The sequence below is a fragment of the Cajanus cajan genome, chromosome 3, assembly GCF_000230855.2.
Source record: "Cajanus cajan strain Asha chromosome 3, NIPB_CcT2T_4, whole genome shotgun sequence".
Classification (NCBI taxonomy): Eukaryota; Viridiplantae; Streptophyta; class Magnoliopsida; order Fabales; family Fabaceae; genus Cajanus; species Cajanus cajan.
The window spans coordinates 33985973-33999460 of record NC_138519.1 but is presented as its reverse complement, the minus strand read 5'-3'; positions in this window follow the sequence as shown (position 1 = coordinate 33999460).

Sequence of the window (13488 nt, the reverse complement as noted above, 5' to 3'; positions counted from 1 at the left end):
ATAGCTAAGATGTGTATCTAGCCCACACATTTATAACTTATCAATTTAATAGCTTTATCAACTTTTAACATTCAACTTGTCAACTTTAACAACATACAACTTACACAACATTCAACTTTTAACTCTACAACATATTACTTAAACAACGTAAACAACATATTTTTGTAACATTTAAAACTTTAAATAAACACCATCAAAAATCAACTTAAGACAACATAAAACAATTCACAACTTCACAACATGTTCAACTTACTACATCAACATAAATCAGTTGCTAAACAACTTAAACAATCAACTTTACATTATTCAACTCATTTACCCTCAATCAACTGTAAAACAACATTAGATAACAACTTCTTATCATACAACTCGCGTTGATGCCACATTGGGCATCCAATGTCATTGAAGCAGGGAGATCCTTGTCTCACCTACGTCTAGCATCACACCATCCACGTCTAGCATGATTGAGGTAGAGAATGCCCCCATAGTCTCATGCCTAGCATGGCAACGCTCATACTTGGTCCCTATTAGGTAAAAAGCACCTTGCTTGAGTCACATTTGATGCCACACACTTTAGCAACTAAGCGTGAACCCAAGTAATGACGAGTCTCTCTCCTCACATCTAATGTCATTCAACTTATGTTCGACATAATTCCAACCCGAGACAAATCTTTCTCCTCCCGCCCAGTGCCACTAATCATGTGCCCAACGTGAACAAGACAGAGGCCTCTCTTTGGAACCACATTTGGCGCCTTAAAGGTGCACTGAATGCAATATCAAATTTTGCACTTGTGTAGAACTTGATTTTTACCAAACCTGTTGAAAATTAGAAATTTTGAACATGCAACACAATAAATTCAATATATATGACATATACGATATGATTTCACCATCAAAAACAACATGCTATTGAAATCAATCAAGAATCAAGCATGAACCTTTGAACAACAACCCACAAAACCCTTTTAACTTCATCATTCAATCTCTCAACACTTTAAATTAATTCATTCAAATCATCACAACCACATAATGCACTTCTGAATTCGAAAACACAGTTTCCCTTTACTCTCGGAGAATCAATTCTCAATAGGAGAAGAAAAGAAGATGACCCAGTGCTCCGATCGCTAAAGTTCCAACCTCGGGAACTTGGATCTTCATTTATTCTAACTAGAGTCGATTGAGAAAATGATAGGAGAGGAAGGTTCAATTGAAAATGAAGAAGAAAGAAAGAAAGAAGGGGGAATTCTCTCTTTAATTTCTCTCTAGAGTTTTTTAAAACATGAATTATAGCTTTCTTTTGAAAAATCTTCCTTTTATACCTTTCTTAAGTCAGTTCCACTTATCTTTGGTCCAACTCTCCAGAGATCAACGTGCACTTAGGGTCTCTCAATTCCAGAGCTCTCAATAGCAATTGTCAAATCAAACAACAAGATTACGAGATGACAATGTTATAATTATATTAAATAAGATATTACTTATTCAATGCAACAAGTTATATTTTTTTGGTACGTCCCTGGAGTATCCACCGTCGATAACAGTGATTAATCTCCTCACTACATCGGAGGCACCTCAAAGGGTAGTATAGCTGGCCCCAAGATTTAACGCGGTTGCATACACAAGGCAGGATTCGAACCCCTGATCTTGCTTAAGCGTGGATCAACCCCTACCGCTGAACCACACGCTTGGGGTTAATGCAACAAGTTATATTAATATATAATTATAAATTTTTTTTTATTAAATATAGGATATTGGATCAAGTTGGGACAACTTGAAGGAAACTTAAAATATGCCGAGTCCAATTTGTTAATTATGAATCTATTGAAAAATCTTTTTGGGTTGGACTGGATTAGTGAGACAGATCGGGCCATAAGCATCCCTATATTGGAGAATAATGTGTTTTCATAAAATTCAGGGGTGATCATCTCAAGAAAATCAAAAGCCAAAATAATGATCAATAACGACTAGATCGGGTGACGGGTGAAATAATCTTAAAAAAATCAAGTTCAAATGGTTACCTATGGGTGGGTTCGGGTTAAATATTATTTTTTCATTGATACCTATTTCCAATTGACGTATACATATTATATTTTAAGATAATATTATATTATAAAGTTACATATAGATCCAATGTCATAGTTAAAGCATAATTCACTTACTCCACTTAATAATTTATCTTCTACATTAAATTTTAGCAATCTAATCATTAAATTAAAATTTTATAATACATAGATTAAGCTTGTAAAGTCTTAAAAAATTTGAAAATTATTTGATACTTTTTTCATTGATTCAAATCAATGTATAAAATACTTTTATGATTATCTGTCAATTATAATTAATTAAACATAGTATCAAGATACTTTATTCAATAACTCATATTCTACATCTAACTGTTAAATTAAAAATTCTTAATATATAGATCAAGTTTGTTAATTTTTTAATAGTTTGAAAATTATTTGATACTTCATTAAATCAAATTGATGCATAATCATGAAAATATTTTATACATTGATTTGAATTTACATAACAGAGTATCAAATAGTTGTCAAAGTTTAAAACATTTGTATACTTAATCTATGCATTAAAAATTTTTCATTCAACAGTTAGATCGTTAAAATTTGTTGTTAAACATGAGTTGCTGAGTAAAGTAAGTTTAAGTGAACTTACTATTAGAGTAAGTGGATCCTTATATTTTGTCACCATTCATTACATCATGTTGGTAATGCATTACCAATTGTGTTTCACAAAAAATGAATTAAATAACAAGGATACATAACACAAAATAATTTGATAATTATTGGATACTCTGTCATGTAAATTCAAATCAATATATGAAATACTATTTAAATTAATGAAATGAAATTGTCAAACAGATTTCAATGACTCCTAGGAGTAAGCTTAAGCAAACCTACTCTTATATTATATGGATCCTTCCTCTCCCTCTCTCTCTTTGTGTGTGTGTGTCTATATATATATATTAACCTTTGTATATTAAACATAAACACTATCTTACGGGAGAGTGTTGTTAAGTATTTTTCTTTATTAAGAGGGTTTGTAGAGATGTTTTTAACTTTTTAAATATAAATTATTTATCACAAATTTAAAATATAATTTATATATTTAATTATAATATTTATTTATATGTATACAATTTTTTTTATGAATTTTAATTATCTATAAATATTGAGTGTGTATGTATATATATATATATATATATATATATATATATATATATATATATATATATAGAGAGAAAGATATTCACTTACTTCAAGAGTAAGTATACTTATACTTATTCCACTCAATAACTCGTGTTCTACATGAAATTTTAACGATCTAATTATTGAATTTAAAAATTTACAAATTTGATATATGCATTATGAACTTTCAATTTAACAGTTGTATCGTTAAAATTTGATGTAGAACATGAATTATTAAACATAATAAGCCTAAATAGACTTACTCATGGAGTATACAAATTCCTCATCTCTCCCTCTCTCTCTCTCTCTCTCTCTCTCTATATATATATATATATATATATATATATAGAGAGAGAGAGAGAGGGAGCTGCTACTATACCCTAAAAAATTAAGGGACTTGGATACCTCTTTGATGTGTGTTAATAAAATAGACACATACATTTAATGAAGTCATATCGGTCTTTTAAATAAATTTCATCTTTTATTTCAATTTTTTTATATTATTTATCTTTAAGTCTTTTTTAATTTTCTTTTTAAAAAATAATTATTAGATTTGTCATCGGTTGTTGAGGGTGCAATTTTCGATCAAAATACTTCACTTAAGTTCGATTTGAGGAAGTACTTCACACAAGATGCTACATGCAGGTTTGATCAAAGGTGTAGTGTTTGATCAAAGATTGGATTTGTTCATAGAGGTTTGGGATGTGAGGAAGGAGATCGGAGGGTGCAACTTGTCGTTTCTCTTGTGAGGAAGGAGATTTGAGGGTGCGAAAGGAGATCATCTCTCCTTCTTTGGGGTTGTCTCATGGACTTATGTGGTTGTATGTTCCTCCTCCATTGTGAAAGAAAATATAAGTCTTTCGAGTTTAATGAATTCTACAACATTATTTCAAGCATCGTGTGCTTATGAGCATGATTTTCTTGTATTCAAATTAATTTTTCACCGAATTTCATCTTAATCAGATTGGCTCACCAGAATAACAAATCGAGTTTAAATTTTTTATCTTTAAATTAAAATGGAATCAAACCAGGTAGCAGGATTTGCAGATATTATAACACTTAAAGCGCTCCTATGTTTATTCACCTTGCTTAAATCACTCTGCTTGAATCTTTTGGTTTACATTTCCTTTTATTTCTCTATGTTTTATTAATGGATTCGGGATACTTAAACCGTGAGACTTCTAGTGAGATATGGTATCTAATTTTTATCTCAAACCCAGGTTTGATGTGCCTTTGCTAAATTTATATTACATGTACTCTATCTTGCTTCAACTTAAACAATAGCCATTTCCATCTAAAACCCAATTCCACATCACGAGCTTCCCATTTATCTCTTCTCTCAACTCTCCAACTAGGACTACATCATCAGCCGAAAAGAATGCACCAAGGCACTGCTCTTGAATATTCTTTATACAAAGTTAGGGGCTCAAAGTTGACCCTTGATGCAGTTGGTATAGTTATTGGAAAATCTATTGTTACATGTGACTAAACCTTATATACTGATACTAGGTGTGATCCCTTCATACATATCCTTGATTGCTCAAATTAGGCAATATGAAGTCCTTTTCTCTTTAGGGCCCTCAAGATTACATCTCTTGTCTATACCCCATGACAACACATGTCTATTATTAATTAATATGCAATTCAAGGAAAACTTAGAAATAAAGATGAAGATTGACTTAGTTGAGAAAGAATTTCCTCCTTCATTAGACCAATCAAGAGCTTACAATAATGTAGAAGTTGAGAACAAAAAGTGCTATAAAAATATAGCATGATCCTAAAAGTCAATTGAGAAAAAAAAATAAAGACAAAGATTAACTTAGCTAAAAGAAAGAGAAATTAACTTTCTTCTTCACTAGACAAATCTAGAGTTATCAGCTTTTTTTGGGTACAAAACCACAGGTATTCTCCATAGCAACTCTAATTTATTAAAATTGCATTAGGGCTAAACTAATTAAATTGTTGATTACCCACAACAAACGAAACCACTTAATAACTTGTTTGTTTTACAAATGACTCGAAAGAAAGGAAATAAACCATTTCTGTTTAACGTGTCCAAATTTTGTGCCAAAAATAATCTCAACCTTTTTATTCAACATCAAATTATGTGTCATGATGATTAAAATGTCAAATAGTCATATCTAAAAGCAAATGACAGATTACCTAAATCATCCATCAGTAATCCTAGGATTTCCAATATAATTCCCTCACGTACTAAATTGAGTTAAAATCGAATAATGTAAATAGTTTCAACATGAATCGAACATTCTCTCACCACAAGAGAGAGAAAAAAAAAGATTCAGAATGTTGAAATGGGTATTGGGAGCGGCAGCGGATAAGCAACAATGTCTTCCTTGCCTTACCACGAATCCAATATTCTCTTTGCTTAAATCGTAAAAAAGGGAAAAAGTGAGATTATTTGATATTGAAATGGGCATCATGGATAAGAAGTATTCCCTGCCTCGATACGAATCAAACATTTTCTCTGCTTGAATCACCAGAGAGAAAAATAGAGATTACTGATTGTTGAAATGGACATCTTGGATGGAAGCGACGAATGCAAGAACAATTTAAAATAATTTTAGTATTAAAATATAAAATGATGACTCAAACTAAAATCGATGACATAGCATGATTGTATCAACACCCTTCAAATTATGATGGATACCATAGAAATTATCTTTTTTTATAGTGCCTTTGTAAATAAATATTTATAGTGCTTAATATATCTTTTTGTTGCATTATAAGTTGTTGCTAGCTTGCCACCAATTCATTTTTATGATGTTAAGCACAAATTCAAGGGTTTGTGTGACACCCTTACTACCCCAACACATATATTGTAATAATGTAAATAAATAAAGAAATAAATTTTAACATTGGTAAAAGGGTCCACATAAAACCTTCATGAATGTTCTTCAATATCCAAAATAATTGAAAATACAACTTGAAAAATAAAACATGAGAGTTTACAAATTATTTTCAAAAGAATAAGTATAATTCCAAATACATATAAAGATTCATGTCCTAGTGATCCTCTACCCTGATGTCACAATATCAGAGCACACCTACAACTCAATTGTTGGCATTTTGGATGTCACTCATAACCGGATCTTTCTCACCTAAAACATCCACAAATTGTACGGTGACTATATCCAAATCACACAAAGAAATGCCACAACATAATTTCCATTACAACTCATTGTACAATTACAAATTCCATCAGGTTCATACATGTCAAGTTCTATCAATAATAAGCCAAAATTTCATCATCAAATCTCAACCATACATATACACCACCATCAGACAATGTCATGCTCACACCACCCCTATAGCAACTCATGCTCAGGGTCGTGCCACGCCGACATACGTACTATTACCACACGCATCATACAATCAACACTATGTCATGTTCACGCCACCCCTGTAACAACTCATGTTCAGGGTCGTGCCACGTCGACATACGTGTTAATTGTCACACACGTCTCACACTATGCTATGCTCATGCCAGTCCATAACTCAATTTTCGCATCACATACACAATCAATATTTCCACTTAAAATAATAAGTCATACACAGAACTTGCACTACATCCTCATACACACCAATATTATTACCAAGCATGCATATGAATCAAGCACCAATTTACATCATATATCATCCATATATGAACTAACTCTACAATCTAGTATCATACTACTTTAAACAATTTTTTAATCCACTTGATAACACCTTAGAACGTTAAAATAGCATACGTTTCCCTTTGACAACTGTCAAAGACAACACACAGAGAGTTATACTCATCCAAATAAACTAAAACCTATCTTAAAAGAAATATAAGAGGAAAATATATAACTCTTATGAAGACATGAAAGTCTAAAAAAATTATCTACTTAGCTAAAAATTTCAAAATCCGAAACAGATATAATCCACGTTGACAGCTTGATCCCTATTCGCTAAAACAGCCATATATAGAGTTATAGACATCACTTTTGAGAAATTCCAAATCCATTAGAAATATAACACCCAAATCATCAACGTTTTTGAAGAACACAAAGCCCAAAAAAAATTTTAAGGTCACCTCACATGGCTGACAACACAAAACTTAAAATTTCACACACTCGAATGGAGACTAAACTTATAACTTGGATAAATCAATCAATTCTTAACATTTTTACATCATTATAGAGTCTAAATTATAGCCCTAAGTGTCTACTTTCTAACCCAACAAACGAAAATTGATTTGGTTAATCACACATAAATATATTACAAAAATACTAAGGTATATCTATAAGTAAAATCTCTCAATTATTCATTAATTCATATAACTAAGGGTGTTTATCAATCTACAAGAACCCTAACTTACATAGCACATCCTAATAAATTCAATTATAATCTAGATCATCAATTTTACCAAATAATATCACAACCACATTTATAAATCAATATGAAATCCAACTGAATCATTAATTTCACAAAACAATCTACCAATTATCAAAACCTCAATCCCTCATGAACCCTAATTAACAGGCACATTTCAAACAACTCAATTTTTCACTCAAAACATCGATTTTAACATTTAATAGCAAAAATACACTCACAAGTCCACATAGAAATTATCAGAATCATTAGGCATCCAAATAGAAACAAATATAAAATTATCAAAAATCCTAGGGAACTTTCCCTCTACCCATTCCCTCATGTGACTTCACATATAAAAATTCTCTTTTCCCCGTACTTGGTTGCGTTAATTAGAATACTCTTAATGTAATGGAAGTCGTTCATGATCTCTTCCTAGGCACTCCTCCTCAAGGTCTTTGTTTTTCCTATTTTTCTTCCTTAACCATTCAGAACGCAAATGAGTCATATAGGGTTAACTTTCTATGATCCCTTTCTTAAAATTAATCCACTGGGTTGGATCAATCCAACCCATTTGCCTTCTCTTCTGACCCGCTTCTCTTTTTCCCAAAATAATTGAATAAAATAAATACATGTATATTATAAAATATCTTTCCTCTATAATAATAATAATAATATATTTTTGACCCAAAATATAATAATATAATTTCAATATTAAAATATCATATAAAATCAACCTTTTAGATTTTAAAATAAAATAAATTTATTAACTCCCAAATTATCCCTTAAAACATATAAATAATCATTTAAAATGCTAATAAAAATACTTATTTAATATGTATAAAATAATTATCCAAAACAATAATTATTTAAAACATATAAAATAATATTCTTCTATAATTATTAAAATAATTCTGATCAAATATCATATAATACTAATAATAATAACTTTTTTTTTTGAAAAACGGGGTGTTACAGTTTGTACAAGCAATTCATGTTTTACATTTTACAATTCATATATATTTTATTAATAACACTTTTTTAAAGATTAATAGCATTTTATTCATGTAATCATTATTAGTGGAAAAAAAACACTTTGTGTCTTCGTTAAAAAATAAAATTTGACAAATTGTTTTAGTAATTTATGCAATTATTAAAGATTATTGTTATTATTAATGATAAAACAATACTTAATTAATTGTGAAATGGCATTGGAGGAGGTTGTGACACCTACCCCGCATGCCATAATACATAAATATTAAATTAAACTAAATGATGTTTTCCAAAATACTTTAATAGAACAATATCCGAAACTAGTCCTAACTACGTCTCGATGTCACATGTCATAGTAAAGCAAAATCCAACACTAAAGCCTAAGCCTTATCACCAACATCTTCAACCTCATGATGATAGTTACCTACATAATAACTAACAAATAAACCTTAAACACAAAGCAAAGGGAATGAGAAACATCTCACTCTAGCTCACGATGTAGGAATGAAAACTGGATAGCCAAACATAAATAAGGGATACAATATATAACATACATAAACAAAAATTATAACCATGGACATTTAGTCATAGCATAATAAACAATAATAGTTACATTGCATGTGCTGCATTATGCAATTAACACGAACTATATGATTTCATGCATGTGACACTAGTAAAACATTACATATCAAATTTGTGCATTGCCACTTGTAACACCCCGATTTTCACAAATTATATGAAGACTCAGCCCAATAAGGGTGATTTAGTAACCCAGAATGGGTCGTTTCCAAACTAGAACAGGTCGTTCCAAACTACTAAAAAGGCTTATAAATGCTAGATTGGAACAGGTCATTCCAACACAAGCTGTTATGAGTAAAATTTGAACCCAGAACAGGTCGTTCCACTTTGGGGACGGGTCGTTTCAAACATGGTTTTTATGAGTTAAAACTCATCTCCAAAAATGGGTCGTTCTGGTTTACAACTAGCATACTCAGAGAAGGAGATCAACCAGATTCTACCCTAGCTTCATCTTCTACTTATCTAGGTAAAGGGGAGTGAGAAACGTCGCTCGGGGTGTGGGAATAATTGTTGGGTAGCAGGATTGACCCCCAAACCCTTGCCTGATGCATGCTTTTAGGAAGAGGCAAAATATGAAAGTTTTCTATTTTTCTTTCTGAATGTTCTGTTGCGTTCCTTGTGTGATGTTGAGTGTAAATATGTGTTTGATTTCAAAATTAGATAAGTTTTGATATGAATTAGAGTTCTCTATGGGTTCCTGTGCAAAACCCTATGAGGAACAATTATGAGTATGACTATGTGAAATGTGAACAAATGACATGAGACATGATGTGAATGACGTGCTATTGTGAATATTATGACTATGAGAATGTGAAACATGATGAAATGAGATAAGACATGAAATTCCATGACAAGTAAAGTGATGAGTCCATGAGTTTGTGAATGTATGAAATGCATCATGTGCATTTATGTGACGGGGTATGATATGGAGTACATCGTTAGGGAAGGCCCTCCAAGTGTGAAACATCTTGGAGGAGTCCTAGGGGATAATGCGGTTTGGAAGGCCTAGTTTTGCCCGTTTGTGTGCATGCGACGTATCTTGTGCGACTTCGTTATCCCGATGAGACCCTAGCAGTACATCCTTCTAGTTAAGAGTGCACGATTGAGCCAGCATGTACTCCTAGACTACTCCAGGTATGTTTCTTCGGCAGCATACCACGTGATATGTGATTATGAGACACATGACTGGCACCACATGCATGCATTTATGAGTCGAGTCCATGACATCATTGCATGATGAATGACTGTGCATGTGTTACTGTTGTATGTATAATTTGAATTTGCACCTAATTAATGTGTAGTTATGGTTGTGCTTGTTATGATTTGTGTGTGTGTTGTCTAACCGTTATTTTTACACTTGAAACCGAGTGAGATGTTTCTCACTCCCTTGTTGTTCTCTGTGTATTTTATTGTGTTGCAGGTGATCATCAACATAAGGATGTTGGTGATGAGGCTTAGGCTTCAGTTGGGCGTGCTCTGATAGGATATGTGACATCGGGGCATAGTTAGGACGAGTTTAGGATATTATTCCCGTTGAACTATTTTGAAAACCTTAATTTCTTTCTTTTCTAATTTTCGCATTGGAGATATTGTTTATGAGTTTGTGAATGTGAATCATCTACATAAGATATTTGAGATTCTTCTTTTATTGATGAATGATTTTAATTATTCCTATTTATTGCGTAATTATGAATGTGGGGTAAAGGGTGTCACATTTAGTGGTATCATAGCCTGGTTGATTCAAATCGGACATGTGTGTTATGCGCTTATCATGATTCTATTGTGTACTCTAACAGTGTTTTTCTTGTTGTGTACTCTGACGGTGTTTTGCTTTATGATGATAATGATGATGATGATGATGATGATGATGATGATGATGATGATGTTTCCCTTGTGTTATTGGTGTTGTGCTTAATTGTGTATTGTTTTATTAGAATTTGGCTGATATACATGATATAGCTTAGTTGATGTTATTTATGATTGTTTTTCTTCATTCTCATGATTGCTTATTTTTTTTTATACTTCTTGCTGACGTAAGAAGTAGTGGTTGGGTGGTATCGCTCGTGTTGCGAGCATATGAGCAAGTAGTAGTGGACAAAGCATTGTGCTAACCAACTAGAACTATTGGAGTATTAGATGTGGTTGAAACATATTGATCTATTGAATGTATTAAAAGTTTATTGTTAGTGGAATTTTTGAAATCTATAGTTATAGAGATTGAATCCAAAGAGGTTGTATGTTAAGAATTGGAGTTTTGAGTGTTCTTGATGAAGGGTTGAAATGTTGATTATTTCCTTGAGTTTTGGTGCTTGGATGTTAACCTTTTATGGTTTAGGTAACATGTGAGTTTTATCTAAGTTTTTGAGTCTTTTGTGTTGAATATGTGAGTTTTTTGATTTAGGATTGTAGTGAGAAGCTTGGATATGAGTTTAAGGTGGAAAGAAGTGAGTTTGGAAGGGTTGAGGTATTTTGTGGTCTTAGATTTTGTTACACTCTTTTGCTGTTTGATGTAGGGGATGTTTTCGCTGCATTTTTGTTGTGCCAGTATGAGTACTTTATTGACAGAATTGGTTTTTATGATCTTCATAAAAGTTGTAGCATTGGATATTATCTTTCTAATAGCACTGTAATCATGTAAAACGGAGGTCGAGAACTCCAGTTATGGTTGTTTTAGTGAACAAAGGTCTATCTGTAAGCACTGAATATATCTGATGCGGTTTCTGAAATTTTTAGCTAAGAAGATAATCTTTTTAGAATCTCGTGTCTTCATAGGATTTGTATCTTATTCTCTTATCTTTCTTTTGAGACAGGTTTGACCTTATTTGAATGAGTATAACTCTCTTTGTATCATTTTCTTTGATAGTTGTTGAAGGAAAATGAATGCTGTCATAATGTTTTTGAGTTGTTAGGCAATGCAAGGATAAAAACTGATTTGGCTATGATGTTCTGAGGCATTGTCATGTGGATTAAAAGGTTGTTTAAGGTTGTATAATTCTATGCGGTAAAGTTGATTCATGTACATGCTATATGGAGTAAATGGTGATTGATTCGTACATGCTTAGAGATGGTATATATGAATGTTTAAAGTGAGTATTCTAATATGATTTGATATGTGTGTATGTTGATACGAGGATAGATGACCTTATGGATTAATTAGTGGATGTTTGTGTGTTTAGTAAGATTGACCTTAAGGTGTGATATCATCATATTGGAAGTTGAGGGTGAAGATGTATCCAAGACAGTTTTATGTTAAGTTATTTAAATATGATTTTTGATTATATGAAGTGAGTTTTCTAGGTCCTGTAATTTCTAGTAGAGGTATAATGTAGATCTATCTAAGGTAGAAGTTGTGCTTAAATGGGAGATACCTAAGTTAATTAGTGAGGTTAGGAGTTTTCTTGGGTTAGTTCTTTATTATTGAAGATTTATTGAGTAAATTTCTGAGATAGAATTGCCTTTGACAAGATTGACTAGTGTCAATATTACCGGGTTTTAGTAAGCCTTTTGTGGTATATAGTAGTGCTTCTAAGATGGGTTTGGGTGGAGTGTTGATGCAAGAAGGAAAGGTAGTAGCTTATGTTTCTAGGAAATTGAAAATTCATGATAGGAATTACCTTACCCATGACCTTAAGTTAGCAATTGTAATATTTATACTAGGATTTGGAGACACTACCTATATGATTCTAAGCTCAAGGTATTTAGTGATCATAAGAGCCTTAAATACTTGTTTGACCCGAAAGAGCTGAATATGAGACAAAAGAGGTAGTTGGAATTTCTTAAGGACTAGGATTTTAATCTTAGTTGTTATCTGAGTAAAGCCAATGTAGTGGTGGATGTTTTAAGTAGGAAACCTCTACATTTAACTTCCCTTAAGATTAGAGAGATGGACCTTTTGGCTCAGCCTAAGGATTTAAGTTTGACTTGTGAGATTACTCTTAGTAATGTGAAACTAGGTATGACTCAAGTAACGAATAGATTGTTGAAGGAAAATGACGAAACATAATTAGTTGATTCATTTTTGTGACAAGACTTGGAGACCGAGTATGAGTACGTAGTGAATTTACACTTAGGCGCTTAATCTTTAGAGAGGGTCATAAAAGTAAAACTAATATTGTGGCAGATGCCTTGATTAGGATGACCATTCACCTATCATCTTTGATGGTTTAAAGGTTGGATTTGATTGAAGAGTTTAGAGACTTAAGCTTACTGTGTGAGCTTACCCTTAGGAGCATTGAATTGAGTATGTTGAAAATGACTAGTGAATTAATGGATGAGATAAGAGAAGCTCAAGAGTTAGATCCTTTCTTAGTGAACCAAGTGGAGAGGATTGGTAGGGGTATAGATAGCCCTTACGAGTGGAAGT